This window comes from Rana temporaria, chromosome 10 (genome assembly GCF_905171775.1).
Source record: "Rana temporaria chromosome 10, aRanTem1.1, whole genome shotgun sequence".
In the NCBI taxonomy this organism is placed as follows: Eukaryota; Metazoa; Chordata; class Amphibia; order Anura; family Ranidae; genus Rana; species Rana temporaria.
Genome location: NC_053498.1, coordinates 116250205 through 116272403, shown reverse-complemented (window position 1 = coordinate 116272403; position 22199 = coordinate 116250205).

Genomic DNA, 22199 nt, shown 5'->3' with positions numbered 1-22199 from the left:
GGGTGTCTGCCTTGTATGGGGGGGGTGTCTGCACTGAAGGGGGGGTGTCTGCCTTGTATGGGGGGGGGGGTGTCTGCACTGAAGGTGAGTGTCTGCCTTGTATGGGGGGGGTGTCTGCACTGAAGGTGAGTGCACTGAAGGGGGGTGTCTGCACTGAAGGGGGGTGTCTGCACTGAAGGGGAGTTCTGCACTGTACAGGGGTGTCTGCACTGTAGGGGATGTCTGCACTGTACGGGGGGGTGCACTGAAGGGGGGCGCACTGAAGGGGTGTGTCTGCACTGTACGGAGGGTGCACTGAAGGGGGTGTCTGCACTATACGGGGGGTGCACTGAAGGTGGGTGTCTGCACTGTACGGGGGGTGCAATGAAGGTGTGTCTGCACTGTACGGGGGGTGCACTGAAGGTGTGTCTGCACTGTACGGGGGGTGCACTGAAGGTGTGTCTGCACTGTACGGGGGGTGCACTGAAGGTGTGTCTGCACTGTACGGGGGGTGCACTGAAGGTGGGTGTCGACTCTGCACTATACAGGGGGTGCACTGAAGGTGGGTGTCTGCACTGTACGGGGGGTGCACTGAAGGGGGTGTCTGCACTGTACAGAGGGGTGCACAGAAGAGGGGTGTCTGCACTGTACGGGGGTTACACTGAAGGGGGTCTGTACTGTACAGGGGGTACAATGAAGGGGGGGTCTGCACTGTACAGGGCGCTACACTGAAGCAGGGTCTGCACTGTACGGGGGGCTACACTGAAGTGGGTGTCCGCACTGTACTTCCACGGATGCATTGGTGAACAGTGGCAATTTATTAACCCCTTTTTGTTGCATTAGTGACACCAGTGTAAGTGTTTATTACCTCTATTTGGTGCAGCATGAAAGGGTTCATAAACACTGACACTAGTGTCACTAATGCAGAAAAAAGGGGTTAATTACCTGCCACTGGTCATTAATGCATCAGTGGCCAGTGGTGTATTTGATACTACCCACCCCCATACACTCCGCACCCATCTCATCTACATACCACGACCCCCATACACTCCGCACCCATCTCATCTACATACCACCCACCCCCATACACTCCGCACCCATCTCATCTACATACCACCCACCCCCATCTTTTTTTTTTTTTGGTAGGGGAGTGGATCTTAGGTGGGAGTTCCCACACTTTTTTCCCCAGGACTTGATCAAAGCAAATTCGAAACCTTTGTGGGCTCTGCTATGCTGACTTCCATATGTTCAGCCTTTTACAATACCTCACAGCCAGTCAGAAGTGATTACAACTTGGAAAACAATTCCTATACAAAAGTATTGTGATAGTACAAGCTCAGTTTTTTGTATATACTTATAGAAGAATCCATCTCAGTGCTGCAGTGCTGTTCCAGAACTTTTCAGAGTGATTCTCATTTCTAAAAACACTAGGAATTTGGGTGTTTGACAACAATAGCTTACACTAATGTACAGTATGTTACTCTATTTACTCATAAGTCTTAGGCCTTGTACACACGACCGAATCTGTCCGCTGATACTTGTCAGCGGACCAGTTTCAGCAGACAAGTTCGGTCGTGTGTACGGCCGACCGGACAGGTTTCCAGCGGACATTTGTCCAGCCGACCAGTTTCAGCAGACAAGTTCGGTCGTCTGTATAGACTCACCGGACATGTCCGATCGGCCGCCATCCCTCGTATGCGTCGAAGTGATTCGACGCATGCGTGGAAGCATTGACCTCCCAGGGTCGCGCACGTCGCCGCGTCATCGTCGCGGCGACAGCGCAGCCACGTCGCGACATGTCACCGCGTTTGTTTTCCGCTGGGATTTTGGTCTGATGGTGTGTCATCAGACCAAAATCCGGCAGCGGACATGTCCGATGAAAACGGTCCGCGGACCGTTTTCATCGGACAGATCCGCTGGTGTGTACGGGGCCTTACAGTCTCCGACAACCATTTTCTAAGATAGACATACAGTCCTATTTCTTACCTCAGCAGACCTCTCTCCAGCGATGTTGCTCGAGAGACTCAGCTCTCCAGGACCCTCTCTGCTCATTGGCTGAGATGGTAGCGAAGTGCCATTGTCTCCCACTGCTGTCAATCAAAGACAGTGAGCCAATGAGGAGAGAGGGGCGGGGCCATCTGAATGGACACTGGGAGCTGTGGCTCGGCTTTGGTGCCCCCATAGCAAGCTTCTTGCTGGGGGGGCACTCAAAAGGAGGGAGGGGCCAGGAGCGCTGAAGAGGGACTCGAGAAGAAGAGGATCTGGGCTGCCCTGTGCAAAACCAATGCCCAGAGCAGGTAATTATTTTTTGTTTGATGTTTAAAAAAAAAAAATACTATTATTAATTTAAAGTGAATGTAAACTAGAGTCATGAAATTTGACCTTGGCACATATATCTGTAGTGTTTACTTATCTCTTGCCAAACACCAAGTCCTGTGTCTTTCTGCTGTTTCGTTCTTCTGTTATAAGCATGATAACTTCTGACAAGTTCTTCAAGAAGGGAGATAAATACAGACTGAAATGTGTGTCACGGGTAGGTACTGTAAATAGGTTAGCAGAGAGCTTGTCTTGTCACAGCACAGGTCTTAATTCAAAAAAGTTAATTATTTCCAAAAAGAGTGTGTTTTTAAGACCGCTGCAGAAATACGGTGAGACAAAAAGTATTGCAATGACCGCCATTTTATTCTCTAGGGTGTTAGAAAAAAATATATTTATAATGTTTGGGGGTTCTAAGTAATTTTCTTGCAAAAAAAAAAAAAAATTCTCCCCTACTGTCTTTTCCATAAATAGTGGTCCAGGGACACAAACGGAAAGGAATCATCCCTACTAGTATCTACTATTTAAGCTGCCAATAATCCAATTTTGTTCTGCTCCTTGAAAGCACATACAGTAAATGCACAAAATGGAGACTCCTTATCTACTAAAATATACATAAAAAATAATAAAATCCTATACAAAAATGTATGTATTTTAAAATTACACATATTTACAAAGACTGTGGGTCCCCCTTCATATCAATTGGCATGACATAAACCAGAACTAAACTCTCTCATTCAGCGTTCACTATTTTTAATCCTTATGCTGCTAGCATGAGTTATTAGTAAATTATATCAGTTTTAAACTGTTGTATTTTTTACATTTCTTCAGTTACTTCCTGGTTTCCAGGCCGAGGCAAATGATGCCATACATCCCAAGAGTCTTGATGATGGGAGGAGGGGTTTTCTCAACGAAGAACACACTCCTGCATTCATGCCTGAGCTAAGGGCTGATGATTCCAGGAAGTTAAAGAAGAAGTAAAGACTGCCTCTTTTTTTTGGTCACCTGCAAAGTAAAGGCATAATCTGCTAGTATGCATTGCATACGAGCACATTATGTGAAACTTACCTGCAAACAAAGCCCTTGTCGTCCCTGCTGGAGGCCGCATCCATCTTCACCCATCTTCCTTCAAGACCCACGGACTTCCAGCTGTGTGACTGGCTAGAGTACCGTGACTTCACTCCCACGTATGCACACGGGAGCTGCTGATTATGGGACAGGGCCCTGAATAAATGGCATGGGCGACCGTTCCTTCAGATAAAATGCGCCGATGACATCATTGGCGCTGTTTACAGTAAATATCTCCTAAACGGTTCAAGTTTAGGAGATATTTACAGTATCTATAGGTAAGCATTATTATAGGCTTACCTATAGGTACAAACATTAAAAGGAAAATTGACTTCCTCTTTAAAGCAGAAGTGCAGTCAAACCCTCAATATACTTAAACCTGCTCCCATCCCCATTTTAAGCCAATTCTAACTACAGGCATACCCCACTTTTAAGTACACAATGAAGTTTATTTACTAAAGCTGGAAAGAGCAAAATCAGGCTCACTTCTGCATAAAAACCAATGAGTTTCCAGGTTTTATTGCCAAAGCTTAATTGAACAAGCTGGAGTTAGAAGCTCATTGGTTTATATGCAGAAGTGAGCCTGATTTTGCGCTTTCCAGCTTTAGTAAATAAACCCCATTGTTTCCTTTAAAGTGGGGTATGCCTGTACCCTGTAAAAGAAAGATGTATATACTTTTCTAAGTTTGCTCTAGTTCAGTCACATCATCAGCTCCCAGCACTAGCTTCAGTGTAGAGGAGGGGCAGCCAAAAACGGATGCCCGTAGTAAGCCTATGGGTGAACTCCCCACCCAGGCTCTGCAGCTGTTGTTTGCAAACTCTCATTTTCACTGAATCCGGCCGCTGGGGAGATCATGTGATGGAATCAGAGCGCCGAAAGTGTAGGTAAGCATAAGCATATTTCTTAACAGGGTAGTTAAAATAGGCTTAGAATGAGGGCGGGAACAGGTTTAGGTTCAATAAGGATTAGACTAGACTTCAAACTCAAATGCTACATGAAACATCTGCCTTTACTCAAAGTGACCATGACCAGAAATGCTAGGTGATATTTTAGTAAAATAAAAACATGGAGACATAGATGGATGGAAGTTTGCTTTAAATACTAAAAGTAAATTAAATAGCGTGCACCCATTTGCGAGAGGGGGAGACAACCAAAGACAGGCAGAACGGAGATCTGCCAGTGTAAACAAACAGATCCCCATTCTGTTAGGGGAGGAGAGATAGATCTTCTGGGCCAGATTCACAAAAGAGATACGACGGCGTATCTCCTGATACGCCGTCGTATCTCTGTTTTAGGGGCTTCCTAACTATGCGACTGATACATAGAATCAGTTACGCATAGTTTGCCCTAAGATCCGACAGGTGTAATTGAATTACACTGTCGGATCTTAGGATGCAATACCTCGGCTGCCGCTGGGGGGAGTTTGCGTCGTAAACCAGCGTCGGGTATGCAAATTAGTACTTGCGGCAATCCACGACGGTTTTTCGCGTTCGCTACGTCGCTGCTAGTCTAGTTTCCCGTCGCAAAGTTAGTCGTTGTTTTAGCTGCCCTAACTTTACACAGCCCATGTTAAAGTATGGCCGTCGTTCCCGCGTCAAAATTCAAAACAAAAATTTCTTGCGTAAGATGTCCGGGAATACTAAAGTACGCTACGCACGTCACCGTTCGAAAAAATGACGTCACTTCACGCAAAGCACGGCGGGAAATTCAAAAGTGAGCATGCGCAATAGGTCCGGCGCGGGAACGCGCCTAATTTAAATGGCACACGCCCCTTTGAATTACGTGGGCTTACGCCGGAGGTCGCCGGCGTAGGTTTTCATTGCAAGTGCTTTGTGAATCAGGCACTTGCGATGAAAACTTGCGGCGGTGTAACGTATCTACGATACGTTACGCCGTCGCACTTCTACGTGAATCTGGCCCTCTGTTCCTAGTGATTAGGAACAGCAATCTCTCTCCTCCTTCAGTCAGCCCAACCCCCATACGGTTAGCAACGCCTCCCTGGGTACACAGAGCCCCTTGATCGCCCCCTAGTGTTATCCCCTTCCCTGCCAGTGACATTTATACAGTAATCAGTGGTTATTTTTTGCTCTGATTGCTGTATAAATGTCAATGGTCCAAAAAAGTGTCAGATTTGTCCACCACAATGTCGCAGTCCCACTAAAAATCGCAGATCACCGCCATCACTAGTAAAAAAATAAATCTATCCCATAGTTTGTAGATACTGTACTATAACTTTTGTGCAAACCAATCAATATACGCTTGTTGCAGTTTTTTTTTTTACCAAAAATATGTAGCAGAATACATATTGGCATAAACTGAGGAAGAAATTCGTTTTTTTACATTTACATTTTTTTTTTGGATATTTATTTTAGCAAAAAGTAAAAAATATAGTTTTTTTTTAAATAGTTTTTTTTTTGTTTATAGCACAACAAATAAAAGCCACAGAGGTGATCAAATACTACCAAAAGAAAACTCTATTTGTGGGGAAAAAAGGACATACATTTTGTTTAGGTACAACGTCACGCGACTGCGCAATTGTCAGTTAAAGTGACGCAGTGCCGTATTGCAAAAAATGGCCTGGTCATTCAGGGGGAAATTCCATCCAGTCCTTAAGTGGTTAAGCTTGAACATAAATCCCGTCCCATGCCTGCATTTCTGAATGCTACAGAGGCCAGTGACCATCAGTACCATGAGGCATTATTGCTATAATAAGGAAACGTTTATAATCAATGAAATAAAAGAACAAACAGATTCAAAGATTATATTTACACACATAAAGTATGCCATCGCCTTTATGCACATCTAGACATCCTTTGATGTTAATTGGAAGCACAGAAAGAAAGATAAAGCTAAACCAATTACAGTATGGTTTTGCCATAACAGCTAGGTTTATCATAAGAGTCTCAGTATTAAATCTTCTTGAATGCATAATCCTCACACCTCTAAGCACCTTCTCAATTCTAAGGAAAATGTGTTTTAGCAGGTTGGCTAAAAGATATTAAGGAAAGACTGAAATGCTGAGGGCTTAAGGAATGTGCCTATTTACTTACAAACAAAGGATAAATGGCTTTTGAGATGAATGTAATACATATGTGTTTGAAGATACATTTCACAAAAGTGTATTTGATGGATGGGATATTAAAGGTAACATGCAATAACGTCTGTTATATATTGTTTTGCAGCCAGATAAAAATATAGAAAGTGGTTATAAAGTAGAACTAAAAATAAAAATGAGAGTTGCAGAGATTACGGGCTAGATTCAGAGACAGTTACGCCGGCGTATCAGTAGATACGCCGTCGTAACTCTGAATCTATGCCGTCGTAAATTTAAGCGTATTCTGGAAACCAGATACGCTTAAATTAGGCTAAGATACGAGTGGCGTAAGTCTCCAGCGTAGAATATGCAAATGAGCTGGATGCGCCGATTCAGAAACGTACGTGCGCCCGGCGGATTTTTTTACGTTGTTTGCGTAAGGCTTTTTCCGGCGTAACGTTACTCCTGCTATATGAGGCATAGCCAATGTTAAGTATGGACGTCGGGACAGCGTCGAATTTTGCGTCGTTTACGTCATTTGCGTAAGTCGTTCGCGAAGAGGGCTTTGCGTAAATTACGTTCACGTCGAAAGCATTGACTATTTGCGACGTGATTCAGAGCATGCACACTGGGATACGTTCACAGCCGGCGCATGCGCCGTTCATGAGAAACGTCATTTACGTGGGGTCATGTTTTATTTGCATAAAACACGCCCACCTCTTGACAATTTGAATTAGGCACGCTTACGCCGGCAGATTTACGCTACGCCGCCGCAACTTACGGAGCAAGTGCTTTGTCAATACTGCACTTATGCCTAATGATGGCTTGCTTTACTGATAGTGACAGCTCTTTGGATATCATATTGAGAGTTGACAACAGATTCCAAATGCAAATAGCACACTTGAAATGAACTCTGGTCCTTTATCTGCTCCTTGTAAATGGGATAATGAGGGAATAACACACACCTGGCCATGGAACAGCTGAGCAGCCAATTGTCCCATTACTTTTGGTCCCTTAAAAAGTGTGAGGCACATATACAAACTTGTAATTCCTACACTGTTCACCTGATTTGGATGTAAATACCCTCAAATTAAAGCTGAAAGTCTGCAGGTAAAACACATCTTGTTCGTTTTAATTTCAAATCCATTGTGGTGATGTATAGAGCCAAAAAGATTAGAATTGTGTCGATGTCCCAATATTTATGGACCTGACTGTTTGCAGAGATTTGGTATGCGATATCCCAATATGCATTGGGAAAGCAACAAGTGAAATGGAAAGACGTCCTCAGGCAGTCACTTAGATCCCTTTTACACTGAGGCAGTTTTCAGGTGCTTTAGCGCTAGAAATGGCCTCTGGAAAGCACCTAAAAACCGCCTCCCATTCATTGCAGTGTGTATTTTCACACTGGGGTGGTGCGCTTGTGTGTGCCCTTCTTCAAGGTCCAAGCAGTACTAATACACAAAGCAGAATGTTAAGTAGGACAATCTCTGAGAGAAAAAAGTGCAAAAAAAAAAAAGATAGTTAACAAGAAAAGGCAGGGAGAAAGCGAGGGGGATTAACAGTCACAGAGGTTCTAATGATTTAGAAGACCCAGGTCCACATGTAGCCCATTATCATTCAAATAGAATTATCGTTCTTAGTTCAAAAGTTTTCCTTTAATGACTAGTTTTAAAGTTCCAGCTTTAAACTAAAAAATACATATCTTCTATATTTTGGTCTGGTTGTGAGAAATGATATCCTACAGGTGTGCCGAAAACATCTTTCTTATGTTCCTTGATGGTGTGTCTGTGTACATTCATTCTAGTTTGTAGTTTCTGGCATTTTTCGCCAACATGAGATTCTTTTTGATGGGGACACACCCCAAAAGCTTGTCCTAAAAATTTGGATGTTACTGCCAATAAAAAACGTATAACACAGACAGTACTCAATTGTTCCTAAATAAATGTGGTAAGTTTTGGTGTCAAAACTTGGTGGTTACAAATGTTTGAAACTGGAAACTCATCATCCAATTATCTCATAAACATGAATCACGAGATTACTTGTTCTTTCACTTTATACAGTGGCGTTGCTAGGGGTGCGGAGGAAACTGAGGAAAAAAAATAGTTTTTTGGAAAAAAATTGGGATATTTATTACAGCAAAAAGATATTGTGTTTTTTTCAAAATTGTTGCAAAAAATTTAAACCGCAGAGATGATCAAATACCACCAAAAGAAAGCTCTATTCATGGGGGGAAAAAAAGAAAACCGATTTTGTTTGGGTGCAGCGCACGACTGCGCAATTGTCAGTTAAAGCGACGCAGTGCCGTATTGCAAAAAATGGCCTGGTCCCCTTCCAGGGATGTGGTGGATAAGGTAATGTAAATGAACCAAGCTATTCAGCAACTGAAAATGACTCTGATATGTACTGTGTAACTTATTGCAGCTTAACACAAGCACTAGAAATGAAGGCAGTAAAGAATTGCAAATCATTTAGAGCTAACCAATCCTTATGCCAATAAAATCTGGGTTCAAAAGAATGGCAGAACATGCAGTGCGGTTAAAATAACTGTTTGTTGTGCACAACTATAATGGAAATCCTTAGTAAATAGGCTTTATTGTAAGAGGAGGCAGCCTGCCACTTTTATAATGAGCCATTCAGTGCACTAAATGTTACATATGACTGTTAAAGAGCATAGAACTGCCAGTCCAGCTGTGCAACATATCTTCATTATAAGCACTGCACAGCAAAGAAATGTGAGAGCTCATCTTTTAACCACTTCAGCCCCGAAAGAATTTACCCCCTTCCTGACCAGATCATTTTTTGTGATTCGGCACTGCGTAGCTTTAGCTGACAACTGCGCGACCATGCGACGTTGTATCCAAACAAAATGTACGTCCTTTCTTTTGGTGGTATTTGATCATCTCTGTGCTTTTTATTTTTTGCACTATAAACAAAAAATCTGCTTTTTTTATCGTGACTGCGACATTATGGTGGACAAATCAGAAACTTTTGACACTATTTTGGGACCATTGTCATTTATACAGCGATCAGTGCTATAAATAGTCACTGATTATTACTGTATAAATGACACTGGCAGGGGTTTCCCGTGATGCGCCAGAGGGGGCGGGGTCACCCGTGACACCACAGGGAAGCCACCGGAAACCCCCATATGTCAGAACGGGGCGGGGTCACTCATCCACGTCACGGGTGGCCCCGCCCTTGGGTTTAAAAGAAACGTCACACGGCTCACACGTCATTCGTCCGGGAGCCTTCTATGGAGGAGGCTGTATCGTTCATATCAGCGGATATCCGCGAGTAGCACCGAGTAGTGGCGGGTAGCGCGGGTCCGGATCATGGAAGGATTTACATTGCCGGAATTATTATAATTTTTTTTTATTAAAGCACTTTTCCCAAGCTGTCTGTGTGTTTTTTTGACTTTTTTGATGCTTTTGTTGTGAAATGGTAGAGGTACAATGTACAACGTTACCAATTCACATGGGGGGCCGGAATCTGGGGGTCCCCTTTTTTAAAGGGGCTTACAGATTACGATAAAAAATGGCAGGGATTCCCCTTAATATTCATACTAGACTCAAAGGGCCTGTTAATGGACCGGGGGGATCCCTGTTGTTTTTTTTACTTTTACCGGGACCGACAATTCATGAACAGCCACTAGTAGTTTTAAATGACTTTTTTTCCTTCAGAAATTACACTTTGACAATGACAATAACTTGCATATTAACCTTTAAAATTTGCACTTTTGATTTTTCATGTACGTGTCCCATAGATTTTAACGGTGTTTGCGTGTTCAAACCAATTTTTTGCCTGCTGGCATGTTCTGGTGCAAACCGAACTGGGGGGTGTCCGGCTCATCCATACTGTTGTGCAATCCCACAGTGTTGAAGCTACGCAAGGTCACCTCCCTTAGAGAACAAATCAAATCAGTACAGCTTGGAAGAGCAGCTAAATCAATACTTTGGACGAAACAAAAATGTTATGAATATTCCAATAAGCCCCATAGGATGTTAGTCAATAAATTGAGCCCACGCCCATTCAATTTATTTGCCGACTTTCTTTTCCAAGCTGATGGATCTTGAACCCATTGCCCCCAAGAGATGTCCAAAATTGTTGGTAAATTTTACCATAAACTGTACAAATGTCTAACCCCTGACAACCATTGTAATTTTACCCAAGAACATTTTGAGGAATTATTCTCCAACCTAAAGCTTCTAAAACTGTCTGCGTCAGACCTGGCTAGCTTAAACACAGACATAACTGCGGAAGAACTCTGACTTAAAATTAAAGGCCTCCCTTTACATAAGTCACCTGGCCCGGATGTGTTACCCTACTTTTACTATAAAATCTTCTTTGACATACTATCCCCCCATATGCTGACTCTCTATGGTTCCCTACTCAAAGGCCAACCCCCACACCCCAAATTCTCCCACTTCTACATTTCTCTCATCCCAAAACCCAGTAAGGACCCTTCCATTTCAGATAATTTAAGGCCCATAGCCCTTTTAAACTCAGACTGTAAAATATTCACAAAAATCCTTGCATCCTGACTCTCTAGACTTATCCCTAAATTGATCAATAGGGACCAAGTGGGATTTGTCCCCAGCAGGCATGCAGGGGCAACACCCGCCGCACTATAGATTTGATTGATCTCCTTGACAGATCTTCCCGTCAGGCCTTTGTCTTAAGTTTGGACACGCAAAAAGCTTTTGACAGGCTGAGTTATATGTTCTCCATCTTACTTACATATGGTTTTAGAGGCCCGTTCCTAAGGGCTTTAGAGGCTCTATACTCGACAGTCACAGTCCAAGTGTCCTCCTTCCTGTCGCCTGGCTTCCTCATGATGAGACTCAGCAGGGCTGCCCTTTATTTTTATTTTGTATCTGGAACCCCTGGCCGAGTCCGTCTGTATACACCCGGATATGCATGGGGTGGTGGGGTGGTGATGCGTCATGGGAAATATAAATTATCGCTCTTTGCAGATGATATACTACACAATTTGCTCCCCTTATTTGGCGCCATTTCAGGTTACAAGGTTAACATTTCTAAAACTAATGCTCTTCCCATGCACATTCCGCCCTCTTTGCTCTTCCAGCTTAAGGAATCTTATCCTTATAGGTGGTGTACTACCTCTCTCAAATACTTGGGTGTTTTTCTTACCCCCCCACTCCTCCCTCTATTCTGTGAATTATTCCTCCCTGCTCATGGACATTAACAAATCCCTACTTAACTGGACGAAATACCCCTTATCCCTTTTGGGCAGGATTAACGTCCTGAAAATGTATGTTTTACCTAGGCTACTGTACCACTTTGAAAACACTACCTGTTGCAATACCTCTTTCCCAACTTAAAGCAATTCAGAGGATTTTTCTAAAATGTATATGAAATGGTAAGGCTCAACGCATAGCTAATTTGGTGCTCTTTGCCTCAAGATCCAGGGGTGATGACGGGCACCGGATATTGTCAAATATTATTGCGCCTCACATCTAAAGGTTATTGTCTCCTGGTCCTCCTTACAGGCACCTAATCATTGGTCTGCCATCAAGAAAGAAGTGTTATATCAGGTTCACCAATGCTCTTTAGTCATGGGCTCCCTCACCCTTAATGGATCCCATTTTCAGATGCCAATTTACTGCTCCAATAGTTTTCTAACCATATGGCGTAAATGTCTTAAAACTTTCTCTCTTACTTCATCATGCCCTCCTCTCATGAATGTGCTCTTCAACCCATCCATACCAGATAGTTTGTCCCTGTGTAGGGTCCTCCCATGGATAAATGCGTCCCTGTTTCAGCTTCGGAACTTAGTTCACCCAATCTCACACAGACTAAACTCTTTTGACACTCTGCGTGAGAAATTTGATATCCCCTCCCACCTTTTCCATTTCTATATTCAGATCAGGCATTTCTTCCATTCTCAGTCCCCGCTCCTAACTCTAAATAAACCCACCCCCTTTGAATACTTATGCGCTCAGGGTCCTCATCAACTGCATCTAATATCCTCTATCCACCATATCCTCCATGAGTCGACCCCTCTCACTGAGACCACTCATCTATAAATGAGAAGATGGACTCATCTGATAGGTAGACCTATTAGCTCTCAGTTGTGGGATAGGATCTGGTCTTCTAATTTTAAGCCCTCAAAGTGTGTACTCCAGAGTGACACGTCCATCAAGATTCTCATGTTTTGGTATAAAACTCCTGAAGTTATTCACAAATATAATTCCTCAATTCCAGCACACTGTTGGCACTGTGGGTCTGATGTAGGTTCATTGTATCACATTTTCTGGCAATGTTCTATGATTCAGCTCTTTTGGCATTAAGTGATGCTATTAATACAAAGGGTGGTGATCCCCTAAATTACCTTTTGGGCCTTCCTTTCTCAGGCATTACCAAAAAAGACAACCGGCTGATTTCATATATCCTTCTAGCTGCCAAGGGGCTTATTCCATTGTGCTTATTATCCAACACACCTCCCCCGTGGTCCAGATTTCTACAAATGGTAGCTGAGATTCGAAGGATGGAATACCCGAGGGCCTCTGTGCATGATAACATTCCCCAATATAATAAAATCTGGAAACCATGGGATCAATCGGAATATGGAACCCCTTTGCCAACCATTACATCATAAACTGTACTATCCTCTGTAGATCCCCTACCCCTTTTCGAGCTTCCGCCTCCTACTTGTATACCCGAAAAATGCTGTTATCTTCATATATGACCTCTGTTCTGTTATGTTATGTGTTTTTACCTACAAGTTGTTCCTATTTTCTTATATGCTGTGCAGATCACCCCTGTGGTCTGTATTTTATTTTTACCTTTATACCCTTTGTTACTCCTCAGATATTGGTATGCTCTGTAACAATTTCTTCTTTTTTTTGTTGATAATCCAATAAGAATACAATAAAAAGAAACAAAAAATTACAACTAATTGTCAGTAAAGACATTTAAAAACCATCAGACAATGTTAAAAACCATTGTAAAATCTAAAAAACAAAAAAGTATATATTGTATTTAAAGCATATTTTTCTAAATAGTACATAGTAAAAGCAATTCACCAACATTCTACCTTACAATAAAATAACCTTGTTATATTTTGATTTGAATACTGTCTCACTCCATTGATTCTGCTGAAGCTAATTTTTCTGCATATGAACAATTCCAACCTGTTTGTTACAGTTCATGTATGATGACAGTGGGTTCTACAAATTATTCATTAAAGATATAGTTTTTAGTTATTTCTGGCAAATGGGTCTTAGGCATACACAATAACTCTAAATAGCAGGCACAATAATTCTCATTAATACTCTCTGCAAAGTTCTCTATATATTTGTACACAGGCAGTGCCGATCCTGACCTCCCTGGGGCCCCAAGCAAAATGACATGGCACATTAAAAATGAGAAGCGGGGGGCGCTGACGACAGTGACATGTCACATTAAAGAAAGTTGAGAAGCGGGGGTAAGGGGTGTTCTGCTGTCGGAAATGACATCTTACATTAAATTAAGAAGCAGGGGGTGCTGACTTCTTACCTCTTCTCCCATGCAGCCAGCGAGTTGAGAAGCAGGGTGAGGGGGCTAAAATGACTTCTCATCTAGAAAAAAAAAGTAGGTGGAGTTTCAGCTTAAATATAGAGTAGTATTCATGTTTTGACTAGATTTACTTGTCAAGATCTATCCCCATCCCACCTCCTGTGCTTCACCTTTCGCCCATTACTTTGATGAGTGGTTTTACTGGTTAACAGTGAAGTGCAGGAGGAATCTTGGTAACTTTTATAGTATAAAAAAGTGCAGCAAAAACAAACAGAATCAAGTAAACCTATAAGTAATAAAAAATAGTCCATAAAATCTTGTTGACACAATCCATGATACAATTCTAATAAAGTAATAGTAATACAATAAAGGAGTAGTGACTGTTCACCGTGCAGAATTAAATGAAGGTGCCCCAGACAGTTAGCCACGTATGAATGCAGCTAACACAGCTTATGTTGTGAAATACCCACTTCACAGGGACAACCAGTATAATTTCACCTTATCTTCACCTGTGGACACTCCAACCAAGGAGGAGACTATATGAGAGATAGCTCATCACATGGAGCCAAAAAATATTCTATATAGAGTAGTATTTATTTAACTATTCAATAGCAGTATCAAAATACAGTCAAGCCTCGTACACACGACCGAGGAACTCGACGGGCGAAACACATTGTTTTCCTTGTCGAGTTCCTTGTTAGACTTTCGAGGAACTCGACAAGGCAAGGATAAAGAAGACATGCTCTCTTTTTGGCTCGACGGGATCCTCAACAGTTTCCTCGTCGAAAAATGTACACACGACCGGTTTCCTCTGCAAAAAAAAAATCCCAGCAATTTTCTTGCTGGTTTTTGCAGCGAAACTCGGTCGTGTGTATGAGGCCTAACTCCTGAAGATGTGTGTGCTCATGAAATGCATTGGGAGGAGCCTACATACTGACGTCACACTGCTGCAGCATGTTTCCAGGAGGATGGCCATGTTAGTAAGTTTGGACAAGTTTTACTGTGTTTTTATGATGCTGGATTTTACATTTGAATCTCCAAATGTTGAAGTTTTGGAATGACTATATTTTGATACTGTGATTTAATATTTAAATACATACTACACTATATACAATCATTTTTTGGCTCTGTGTGGTGATCTATCTCTCATACACTCTCCTCCATGGTTGGACTGTCTCCTAGTGACACACTGGTTGTGGCCTGCAAAGTGGATGTTTCACAATATAAGTTGTGCTTGCTGCATTCATATGTGGCTAACCATCTTGGGAGTGCATATAGGGTGGAGAAAAAGGGGCCCTTTGTATTATTCTGCACAATGGATGGTCACTTTTCCTTTACTGAAGACACTATTACTTTATTAGAATTTTATCACAGATTGTGTCAACAAGATTTTATTATCTATTTTTTGTATTAATTATGATTAATTGATGCAATTTGTTTTTGGAGCGCTACACTTTTTAATTTTTATTTCTGTTGAGCTTATATACTATATTAGCTTTATATGGTATATAAGCTCAGTTTACTGGTAAAAATACATGTAAAATGCAAGACTGGTGGGTGTAAAAAGATGTCCGCTTGCCGACTTCTAACTGTAGCCTTGCTGCGGACGAGGGTATCAAGATGGCGGTGGCGTCACTTCCGGTTAATATAATAGACGGGTTGCTGATGCTGACGGAATACCTGAGGTAACCTGAGGTACTTTGGCAAGCCAGGCACTAAATACCGGTAATTAAGGCATTTTTGTACTGTTTGTCACAGCAGTGTAATTAATACATCGATTTTGATTAAATAAGTCTGACATGACTGTGAAAAATATAATTGTGGTGCAATACATATCATTTATATATAAATGTCCCAGTTGGTTCCTCAAAAGTGGTTATTCCCTGTCAGAACTAGATACATGTTTGGGTGCTATACACTTTGAATATCTAGCACTGACACGGAATAACCACTTTTGAGGAACCAACTGGGACGTTGATATATAAATGATATGTCTTGTTCCATAATAATTTTTTTCTTGCATAGCAACGTCATGTTGGACTTAAAGCGGAGTTCCGCCATTTTTTTATTTTTTTTTAAGTCCAACATGACGTGGCGATGCAAGAAAATAATTAATATGGAACAAGACATATCATTTATATATGAACGTCCCAGTTGGTTCCTCAAAAGTGGTTATTCCGTGTCAGTGCTAGATACATGCTTGGGTGCTATACACTTTGTAAATAATTTTACTGTTGGGGGTCCCCACAACTTGGGAAATTTCATCAAGGGGTCACGGCATTAGAAAGGTTGAGAACCACTGCCTTAGACTAAAATTAGACCAATGAGATGAAATACTGGTCTGACATGTTATTATAGTATGGCACAAAATATGTATGTGTCTACATCTGCTAACCTAATATTAAAAGCTTTTTTTTGTCTTTTTGTCTTCTAAGCCTCAAATGCATCTCGGAAGTCTGTTTTTCTGCTTCTCGTCCATATTAAAATGATTTCTTAATTACATTTGAATATTCACATGAAGCCTGCCGGAGTGCTAAATGAACAGTCTGCTTTGCATGCTGAATGAGTTACGGACAGCATGTGAATAAACTGCCCTGAAAAAAAAACATAGCATAGAAATTAAATGAAACCCCTAATTGATTCCATTGTCTCTGTATATCTTCTGAAATGCTAAATACTCTGAGAGGTTTTGAAGATGCATAAATGGGAAATCAAAGTAGATAAGATAAAACAAGAATCATTGCCACTGATGTGAAGCAGTAATTTGTAGATTAGCATGTTCTCATGCTGTCCATACCTTATTAAAAAACAGAAAAAGCTTGAAAAACTCCCAGCATTGTTTAGAATTAGGGTGGCCATTAATATCCCAACATTTACAAGTGTTGAGACAAATACGTGACGTGAATGCTAGGCTATGTTGTGCTTCCCTAAGGGGTGGCAACAAGCACTTCCAGAAGCAAATTGTTGTACTCAGTCATTTTGGAAGTTATCATTGCAATTAACTTCTCTTATGTTCACAGCTGCCATCACTGCAGTATTCTTGCAAAGCTGCTGCCACGCAGATTCTCTCCACAGTGGACCTCATTCTATCTTACCCATGGTTTACGGCAGTTTGAGAGAAAGTTTGTGAATACAGCTGCCTCTTCTAGGAAGAAAATCATGGCTGTAACATAATTGCCCTTCATTACTGCAATTCCATTGGTATACACAGCAATCTTTCCTGGTCTGTGTTTCTTTCACAATACAAGCAATAAAAAATATTAGACAAAATAAAAATAACCAAAACATGATCACGGTAACAAAAAATATTGCAAACAACAACGCAAAACAGTGTATATTATTTAGTCTGTGTGAGAGTTTTAGAGTTTACAAACTATGGGATATATATATATGAAAATTGATCAGTTGAAAACCTAAAATGCTGGGTATGATCTATGGCAGTGATGAGAATGCTGGTATGGGGTATGTCAGTGATCTGGACATTGGTATGAGGTATGGCAGTGATCAGGACACTGATATGGTGGAGATCAGGATGCTGGTATGGGGTATGGCGATGATAAGGGGACTGTTATGGGGTATGGCAGTAATCGGGATGCTGGTATGTGGTATGGCGGTGATCAGGATACTGGTATGGGGTATGGCAGTGATCAGGATGCTGGTATGGCATATGGGGTGATCAGAACGCTGGTATGGAGTATGGCAGGGATTAGGATGTTGGTACGGCATATGGGGTGAATAGAAACGCTGGTATGGAGTATGGCGATGATCAGGATGTTGATATGCTATTTGACGAAGATGAGAGTGCTTGTATGGCATATGGTGGGTAGGATGCTGGTAAAGTGTTATGGTGGTGATCAGGATTCTGGTATGGCATATGGGGTGTTAAGAACGCTGGTATGGGGTATGGCAGTTATTAGGATGCTGGAATGGCATATGGGGTGATCAGAACACTGGTATGGAGTATGGTGGTGATCAGAACACTGGTATGGTGTATGGCAGAGATTAGGGCCCTGATATGGCATATGGCGGTTCAGGGCACTGGTATGGTGTCTGGCGCTGATCAGGGTGCTGGTATGGCATATGGTGATGATCATGGCACTGGCATGGGGTATAGAGGTGTTACTGAGAGCACAGGGAAGTGTGACAGGGCTGGCTGCATTGTTTATTTATATTTCACTGAGGCAGTGATCAGGTAAACATGTGGGCAGTGATAAGGGACACTGGGGCAGGCTTGCACTGCAGTCTGTGGGTGTACATGCAGCCTGGCAAGCTCACAATGAGAGTAGAGAAAAACGATACTTACTTTCACTTTCCATTGTTTACTATTTCACTAATGAGCACTTTTTGACAGCACTAGTGGGCAATGATTGGCGGCACTGGTGGGCACTGTTGGGAATGCACTGATAATCAGTGCCCTGATAATCAGTGCCCTGATTATCAGTGTAGACATCCCTTTCACACTAGCTGGTTAGCGACTCTTCTCTCCTCACAATGTCAGCGTGAGGAAAGGAATGCCGATAACCGGCTTGTGTTTACATCCTGATCAGCTGTGATTGGATCAGCTGATCATGTGATAATAGGCTGCTGTGATTGGCCCTTTACCCCGTTCTGTGATCAGCTGTGTCCTAAGGACACAGCGATCACAAAGCGCACCACCTGTGTGCTGCAGCGGACGTGGGGCAGGCACGATTACAGGATGATGTCATATGACGCCCTCCCAGGACATTTGGGTTAAAGTGGTTAAAGTATATGTGAATTCTCACCTTGTAAAACAATACATTTTGTTTAAAATAGAAATCAAAGGCAAAACGTTTGTGTATACATATAAAAAACATTATAGATACCTTAATTTTTCAATTTTTTTAATAATGACATACCTGTGTTCTCAGCTGCATAGGGAGCTCAGAAAAGCTAGGGGAGGGGAAACAGCACCACACTGGTATTTACAGTGAATGACTAAGCAGGGGAAGGTGGTGGTGGTGGTGAGATGGGGGGGGGGGAGAATGGGGGTCAGCAAAAGTCTATTAATTTCACTAATACTCGTGCTAATATAAAATAAGTAAACAGTGCATAAAGAAACACAAATAATCTTTTTCAGAAACACTGGTGAATCTTTAGTGTTCGTCCACCTGTCATGCATACACACTTTATCCTTAAAGGGTTATTAAAGGAAAAAAAAATCCTTTAAAATAACAAACATGTTATACTTACCTCCACTGTGCAGTTCGTTTTGCACAGAGTGCTGCTCTCAATCCATCCGCTCTAGCCAATCGGCGGCCAGGCTGAGCGGCGAAGAGGATCTCGGGTAAGTATAACGGGGGCTCGGGGAGGGGGGGGCCGGCAGCATCAGATGTTTTTTTACCTTAATGCATAGATTGCATTAAGGTGAAAAAAAAATTCTTTACAACTCCTTTAAACCCATATAACAGGCATGTCCAGCTTCCTGATGACGCAAGGCAAAATGCGTTGAGGTGGGGTTAAAGCGGGGGTTCATCCGTACATAACACTTTTTCCCCTTAGATGGATGCTCGTTTTGTCTAGGGGAATCGGCTAGTTGTTTTAATATATGAGCTGCACTTACCGTTTACGAGATGCATCTTCTCCGCCGCTTCCGGGTATGGGCTGCGGGACTGGGCGTTCCTATTTTGATTGACAGTCTTCCGAGAGGCTTCCGACGGTCGCATCCATCGCGTCACGATTTTCCGAAAGAAGCCTGGTGACGCGATGGATGCGACCGTCGGAAGCCTCTCGGAAGACTGTCAATCAAGAAGGAACGCCCGCTCCCGAAGACCCATACCCGGAAGCAACGGAGAAGATGCATCTCGAAAACGGTAAGTACAGCTCATATTTTAAAACAACTAGCCGATTCCCCTAGACAAAACGAGCATCCATCTAAGGGGAAAAATTGTTTTATGGGTGAACTCCCGCTTTAAGTAGCTTCTGCCGTCACTTCCGGGTTACAGAATTTCCCGCTGGGGGAATGCACACGAGTCTCCATGTTGGCAAAAGGCTGCTGCCTTAGGAGAAACAGATACACTGCTGAAATTGCTCGATGCCGACTGGGCACAGGCAAATGTGAGTTTTATTCAAATACCTTGTACACCACACATGTTTAACATTAAATATTGGTTGCACTATGAGAGTGTTTCTGAACTTTTGTTCTGTTTTGAGTGACTGATTGCAGATAAGACAACAAGGAGGAGTGGAGACATGGAGTTTGGGATTGTTATACCAAAGTTCAGGCAGACCCACATAGTATTTGTGTCAAAGCATCTGGTGAGCGCATACTTTTGCATGTCTAGTGTCCCCTGGGGGCAAAGAGGTATCTCCAGAGGCAGGGAGTGAGCTGACATTCATCCCAGGGCTGAGTAAATGGCTATAATGGAAAGTTTAGAACAGAAATTGGGTGCCAGTCACGTTAGATATTTTTCCAATGCTTTAAAGAGGAACTTGAAAGTAGTAATAGGAGAGAGGGTTAGGGGAGGTTTCAGGTACCATCACTTACCGACTCCTTGAATCCAAAGGTAAAACAGCTTTCTCTTTTAGCAGACCTTGAATACCTGGATAGGACTCTCGCACAGACCTAGCAGCTGGTAGAGTTTCTGGACAAGCCTCTCTCACAGACTTAGCAGCCAGTAGAGCTCATGGACAAGCCTCTCTTAATACACTTACAGACTTATCCTTGGCCTCATTTATATCTATTTGCCCTCCAATGCTGCTTACTGTTATGGCCAGTCATAGCTGGGGGTAGTGGACCCCTTTTTTGAAACAATGTTATATTGGTCAGGCTGCACACTGACACCTTCACAGCCAGTGTGTGATTTGCTGGGTGCTCAGTGTGCACCTGTACCTTTAAGAAGGGTTGGGCCTCCTTCAGTCCACCTACCCTCCACCTACTCATCAGAATACATGTGCTTCCACTGTGAAATCACTCATCAGTCAGTGATAGGAACTTCAGATACCAGGGTACTTCAGATACCAGTGTGCCTTGATGTGGCCTGTAGCGTATGCATGTATTTGCAAATGTGTGCAGACTAAACCCCTGTGTTTAACAAATACTGTTAGACAGGTTGATTCGGTTGTCCGCAGGCTGGTTGGTAAGTAAGCTTGGAATTTTTCATTGGATTTATTTTTGGCCTTGTTTTTATCTCTTGCAGACTTAGCAGCAAGTAGAATTCCTGGATAAGCCTCTCTCACTGACTTAGCAGCCAGTAGCTAGTTACCATGGTTTAGATTGTAGAATCTGTTCCCTCAAAAGAGGGGGTACCCTCGGTTACTAAAGTCACTAGTATAGTTATGAGCATGGATGCCCCTGGCATGTTGGCAGACAGATTGTAGTCCGGCAAGTGTGTGTGCTCAGCTCTTCCTTAATGGTGTTGCTTTAGCTGACATTTACACGGCTGGAGCAAAGTTAGGGCAGCTTTTATAAAGTGTAACTTTACTCTGGGAAACTAACAGATGCGCACAGGGCGTAGCCTATGCCGCACACACTTAATTTTGTGGATCACCTTATCTCCCTCATTTGCATCTTTGCCTAGCAAAACAATGGTGTGTCTAGCGTATTTTGCGCTCGAAGTAGCGTCAGTGTAATTGTTTTAGGTAGGACGGAAAAAACTGTTTTTCAGGCGTATTTCGTTTTGAGGATCAGGCGCAAAAATACGCGCGGCGCATTTTTCAATTACGCCGCGCATCTCTAGATACGTCGGCGTAAGTGCTTTGTGAATCTGGCCCTAAAATCGCAGGTAGTGTTACTCACTGTGTCTCTGACTTTGTGGCGTCTTGTAGCAGTGACACCTATGCCAAAATCAGAAGATAGGGTCTCCCCCAGCCCCTCCCACTTCACATTCCTCACCAGTCAGCTGACCTCTAGTCTCTGCCCTCTAGCCATGTTGTGAACTGGGCGGCTGTGAAGAGGCTGAGTGGGTGGCCATGGGCTCCAGGAACAGCCCAGCTGGGCATCCACAGACTTAAGGGACAGCCCTGCTGGGTGGCCTCCATGAGGCAGGGAAAGTGGTGTGTGCTTTAAGAACAGCCCAGGATTCGGTGACCCCTGGCAAATTATCTTTTGACCCCCGAGGGGGTCCCGACCCCCAGGTTGAGAACCACTGCATTAAATGTTTTTTTCAACCTTGTAACTGTGATTTTCGCTGAACAGCTTGGTCTAGTAAATGAAGACTGAAAAACAACAAAGTTATTGGTCGGATCACCAGGTGAAAATAAAAGCTTAAAAACAAAAAACAAATGCAGACACCACATTTAAAGATTGGGAAGCTGCTTCATATT